Genomic DNA, 6,055 nt, shown 5'->3' with positions numbered 1-6,055 from the left:
GTTTACTAGAAGAGAAATTGGCTGCAGCATTGTCGCTGGTGTGAGATTGAGAGTATCCATTGACCTGGGGTATGTGATTGGCCCGTTGGGGCTGGGAGCATCATGGGCTGCACTGGCTTGGTGCTCGGGAACCACTCCGAATGAAGTTCAGACAAGACCCTTGTGTAATGTTACATCACTCAGCGTACATGCTTTAGGGCAAGCCTCCTTGGCTTCAGCGCCTCCTTGGGTCTGACCTCAGACTGTTTCATGCCTGATTCATGCTGTGAGCTCCCTGCAGTGAGCCCACCTGAATAGGACACCTGGGGGAGGATTACTTGCCCCCAAAGGGACAATGCACCCTACCTTCACAGTCAGCAGTGACTCTTAGCCAGCGTTGTAAAACAGAAGGGTTTATTAGTTGTCTGGAACACAGCGTAGAACAGATCTTGTAAGCACAGAAAGCATGACATTACAGCAAAGACCATCTTGGGGGCGGGAGGGGGATCCAGAGCCCTGGGCTCTTCCATCTGAGTCCCAAGCTAGGAGAACGACCAGCTTCTAGCAGTCCACCCTCAGTCACGCCCTGTTGCTCCTCCTCCATCCTTGGTCTCTTTTCCGGCTAAACTGGTCACCTGGCCTCCACCTCTCTCTTTGTTCTCCAACTCCTTCGGCTGGCTCCTTGAGTATGATGGGTTCCAGCTATGAGTTGCCAGGATACAGAGCATCCAGCAGGCTCAGGCAACTAGATAGCACTCACACCTGCCCTCCAGTGCAATGATCACACACCCATGTTCCACTACCTAGATACTTGTGCAACACATAGGGGAAACTGAGGGGCACACAGTATTCTTGCATGTCACAGAGCAAGAACCCCCCATCATCCTGGGGGTTGGGTCAAGGGTATAGTAGCCCCGCACTTAAGTCTGTATGGCTGTCCTTAGCGTTGGGGCTGTGTAGCCCAATGGCCAGAGTAAATAGGGCTCTCCTAAGCTGCAGGGAAGTGCAGCCCAATGGCCAGAGTCAATAAGGGAGGTTTGGTGGGCTGCCTACTCAAAGGGTAGGGGGATCCAAGCCCGGCAACTGCAATCTCCCTGGGGTACCTGGGCACCTGTCTGGATCTCAGCATCTCCTGCTCCTGTGGCCTGGAATTCCAGCTGCTCCTCAGCTGGAGCCAATGAGGTGCATCCTCCCTACTCAGTGGTCAGCCCTGACTGAGCTGGGCTGCTCCCTTTTATACTGTAGCAGCCGTTGGAGCATGCCCAGTAGGGACGAGGGGGCGTGGCTTCCACTGCCAAGAGTGCTGCCTTAACCCTGTCATCTCCAATGCAGGGCAAGTACACCCTGTCACAATGCAAAACATTAAGAACGTTCCCACTTCATCACAAGGGGCAACCTAAGGTGCGGATCTTTGGCTTCAATAACTTTTCATTACAAATTCTAGTTTGTCTGGGTGGTAGAGAAGGGGGCTGGAGAGCCTCAGGGGCCTGTGGCTCCATGGTAAGACTGATACTATAATCCAGGGGTTCACATTTGTTCCTGGCTTGGTGAAACCTAATTATCTATGATTCTATGAAACCTAAGTATCTCACCAATTTGGGGGGGGGGGGGGTCCTGCCCTGATTTCTGACCTGAGATCGGCACTCTCAGTTCCGAGCTGCCTCAGACAGCATGACATGAGCATCCAATCTAACCTCCCGCACATCACAGGCTACAGAACCTCACCCACCCACTACTGCCCTCAACCTCTGGCTGACCTCCTGAAGTCCTCAAATCATGATTTAAAGATTTCATATGACAGACTCCACAATTTAGTCTAGTCCATGGGTTCTCAGACTGGGGATTGGGACCCTTCAGGGGGTCACGAGGTTATTACATGGGGAGTCGTAAGCTGTCAGCCTCCGCCCCCCCCAGCCCCACTTTGCCTTCAGCATTTATAATGGTGTTAACTATATTAAAAAGTGTTTTTAATTTATAATGGGGGGTCGCACTCAGAGGCTTGCTGTGTGAAAGGGGTCACCAGTAAAAACGTTTGAGAGGCACTGCTCTAGTCCAAACCAGCAAGTTACCTGTACCTCATGCTCCAGAGGAAGGTGAACACACACACATACACACACACTTGGGTCTCTACCAATCTGACCTGGGGAAGAATTTCTTCCCTATGTCAAATATGATGATCAGTTAGATGGTGACCATGTGGGTGAGACCCACCAGCCAAAGATCTGGAGAAAAAATTGTAAGAACTCTGAGCCCTTCCCCTCTAGTGTCCCATCTGTGACCACTGGAGATGTTTCTATTAGCAATCATGCAGGGGCCATATGCCACGGTAGGAAATCTCATCATGCTGTCCCCTTATCAAGCTCAATCTTGAACCAAGTTAGGTTTTGTTGTCCCCACTACTGCCTTTGACAGCTGTTCTGGAATGTCACAGCTCTGCTGGTGGGAAACCTTCTTGTAATTTCCAGCCTAAATTTGTAGAGGGCCAGATTATATCCATTTGTTCTTGTTCCTACACTGGGCTCTAACTTGAATAACTCCTCTCCCCTCCCTGGTGTTTATCCATCTGATGAATTTATAGAGAGCAATCATCTTTCCAATCAGCCTTTGTTTTCTTAGCCTAAACAAGCCAAACTCCTTCAGTTTCCTCTCATCAGGTAGGTTCTCCATTCCTCTGATCATCCTAATAGTTCTTCTCTGGGCTTCAGAATCATGTTTTGATTTCTTTGACCCTAAATCAGATTCCTTAGGGCTGGACATGAAAATGTCACAGAGCTGGAAGGGGAATTTGAATGGATCCCAAACACAGTGTGATAAGTCAGAGTTTAAATCCCAGGTTCCATCTTTTGACAAAACAACTTCTGGGCTTTTTCCTGCTGAGCTGGGATTGTTTGCAGGTGGAAATGTGGACTGTTGTTCCTATTATGATGGTTCTAAACCTTTCATAAATATCACAACTAGTAATAGTAACGAGACTTTGCAGAGTGAAGCAGATTTGAACAGATCAGAGGAGAACACAATGGGAGAATCTCTTGTCCTGATTCGGAATCATCAGATGTAACCTCCTCTGGAATTTCAATTTATATGAAACTGAATGTGTCTTATACCTGTATATGGTGTGGGTCTTTCCCTTTTCTCTGAAGGCGGTGTTGTCACCTAACTGGATATTAGTTTGACAGAATGCAGTTAAGATTCATTGGGGACTAAGGCCTGGTCTACACTACGACTTTAATTCGGATTTATCAGCTTTAATTCGAATTTACCCTGCAACCGTCCACACAATGACGCTATTTATTTCGATGTAAAGGGCCCTTTAAATCGATTTCTGTACTCCACCCCGACGAGCGGAGTAGCGCCAAAATCGATTTTAACATTTCGAATTAGGGATAGTGTGTCCGCAATTCGATGGTATTGGCCTCCGGGAGCTATCCCACAGTGCATCATTGTGACCACTCTGGACAGCAATCTAAACTCGGATGCACTGGCCAGGTAGACAGGAAAAGTCCCGCGAACATTTGAATTTCATTTCCTGTTTGCCCAACGTGGAGAGCACAGGTGACCACAGATAGCTCATCAGCACAGGTAACCATGCAGGCTGATAATAGAAAAAGAGCACCAGCATGGACCGTACGGGAGGTACTGGATCTGATCGCTGTATGGGGAGAGGATTCAGTGCTTGCAGAACTTAGTTCTAAAAGACAAAATGCCAAAACTTTTGAAAAAATCTCCAAGGGCATGATGGAGAGAGGCCACAATAGGGACTCAGATCAGTGCCGCGTGAAAGTCAAGGAGCTCAGACAAGCCTATCAAAAAACAAAGGAGGCAAACGGTTGCTCCGGGTCAGAGCCGCGGACATGCCGCTTTTACGCCGAGCTGCATGCAATTCTAGGGGGGGGCTGCCACCACTACCCCACCTGTGATCGTGGATTCCGGGTCGGGGATAGTCTCATCAGCTACACCTGAGGATTCTGCCGATGGGGGAGAGGAGGAGGAGGAGGAGGATGAGCTTGCAGAGAGCACACAGCACTCCATTCTCCCCAACAGCCAGGATCTTTTTCTCACCCTGACTGAAGTACCCTCCCAACCCTCCCAAGCCAGTACCCAAGACCCTGACCCCATGGAAGGGACCTCAGGTGAGTTTACCTTTTAAAATATAAAACTTGTTTTAAAAGCAAACTGTTTTTAATGATTACTTTGCCCTGAGGACTTGGGATGCATTTGCGGTCAGTTCAGCTACTGGAAAAGTCTGTTAACGTGTCTGGGGATGGAACGGAAATCCTCCAGGGACATCTCCATGAAGCTCTCCTGGAGGTACTCCAAAAGCCTTGCCACAAGGTTTCTGGGCAGTGCATCCTTATTCCGTCCTCCATGGTAGGACACTTGACCACGCCATGCTTGCAGCAAGTAATCTGGTATTATTACCTGACAAAGCCTGGCAGCGTATGGTCCCGGTGTTTGCTGGCATTCAAGCAACATCCGTTCTTTATCTTGTTGTGTAATCCTCAGGAGAGTGATATCACTCCTGGTAACCTGGTTGAAATACGGGAACTTAATTAAGGGGACAGAGGTGGCCGTTCCTACTGGGCTGTTTGCCTGTGGCGGAAAATAAATCCTTCCCTGCAGTTAGCCAAGCGCAGATGGGAAATTGGCCCTGAGCTTTTCGCGTTTGGCTAGGCTAGCAGGGATCTTCCCTGTTACCAGCCACGCGGTGGGGGGAGGGCTACCTGTGATCATCCCAGAGAATTCATGGCGGGAGGGGGGGTGGGGTGGTTAGTTTGGTTCCTGCAGGGATCTTCCCTGATACCAGCCACGCGGTGGGGGGAGGGGTACAGCGATCATCCCAGAGAATTCATGGCGGGGGGGGTGGGGTGGTTAGTTTGTTTTCTGCTGCTGCTGAATGTTAACAGAAAAACCGCAGCACTCTACAGGCTATGCTTGGTATGTGGGAAAGGAGGGCGCAGAAGCTGTAAGACAATGGCTTACCAAGGCCGCATGCAAGCCGAATTCTGTTGCCCAGACCTGTGATCTCTAGCAGCAAAGCCATAGGCACTCAGCATTAAGAGGCAAAATGCGACCTTGCACAGAAATCACATGTGCTATGTAATGTGAATAGTGTTGGTCACCGTGAAAGAGTATAAGCATTGTTCTGCAAAATGTATCTTTTAAAACAATTCTCTCTTTTTCCCCTCCCTACAGCAGCTGCAAATTCCTCAAGCCTCCCTCCTCCATCCCGAAGGCTATCACAGATAAGGCATCGTAAGAAGAGAACGCGAGACGAGATGTTTTCTGAAATTATGGAATCCAGCCACAGTGACAGAGCTCATCTGAATGAGTGGAAGGAAACGGTTTCAAAGTATAGGAAAGAAGCCAGTGAACGTGAGGACAGGAGGGACCAACGTGAGGACATGAGGGACCAACGTGAGGAAAGGAGGGACCAACGTGAGGAGAGGAGAGACGCTAGAGATGAGAGGTGGCGGCAGGAAGATCAGAGGAGGCAGGATGCAACGCTGGGGCTGCTGCGTGAGCAAACAGACATGCTTCGGCATCTGGTGGAGATTCAGGAACGGCTGCAGGAAAACAGACTGCCGCTATAGCCCCTGTACCACCCTCCCCCCTCCCCATATTCCGTATCCTCCTCACCCAGACGTGTAAGAACGCGCGGGGGGGGGGGGGGGGGAGGCTCCGTACACCTTCCCATTCCACCCCAGTAGACAGCCCAAGCAAAAGGCTGTCATTTTTTTAACCTTTTTTTAGTGGCCTTTTCCTTCCCACCGATCCTCCTCCCAAATACCACCCGGGTTCCCTCCCTCTTTTTCTAATCTATTAATAAAGAATAAATGATTTTTAAATGATAGTGACTTTATTTGGTTTGAAAGAAAGCTGGGGGAAGGGGGAGGGTGGGTTCCTTACAGAGAATGAGTCAATAAAGGGGGCGGGTTTTCATGAAGGAGAAACAAACAGATATTTCACACTGTAGCCTGGCCAGTCATGAAACTGGTTTTCAAAGCTTCTCTGATGCACAGCGCTTCCTGGTGTGCTCTTCTAATCGCCCTGGTGTCTGGCTGCGCGTAATCAGCAG

At 49.5% G+C, this 6,055-nt stretch overlaps 1 long non-coding RNA gene across 1 annotated transcript in view; it reads left to right on the top strand.

The window, feature by feature from the left end:
- Positions 1 to 6,055, top strand: part of LOC135976000 (uncharacterized) — a 262,775-nt gene that overhangs the window by 6,873 nt on the left and 249,847 nt on the right. The gene's annotated exons all lie outside the window — the stretch shown is intronic.

This window comes from Chrysemys picta, chromosome 16 (genome assembly GCF_011386835.1).
Source record: "Chrysemys picta bellii isolate R12L10 chromosome 16, ASM1138683v2, whole genome shotgun sequence".
NCBI lineage: Eukaryota > Metazoa > Chordata > Testudines > Emydidae > Chrysemys > Chrysemys picta.
The sequence above is the reverse complement of the archived record's forward strand: the minus strand, read 5'-3'. Positions and strand labels throughout refer to the sequence as shown.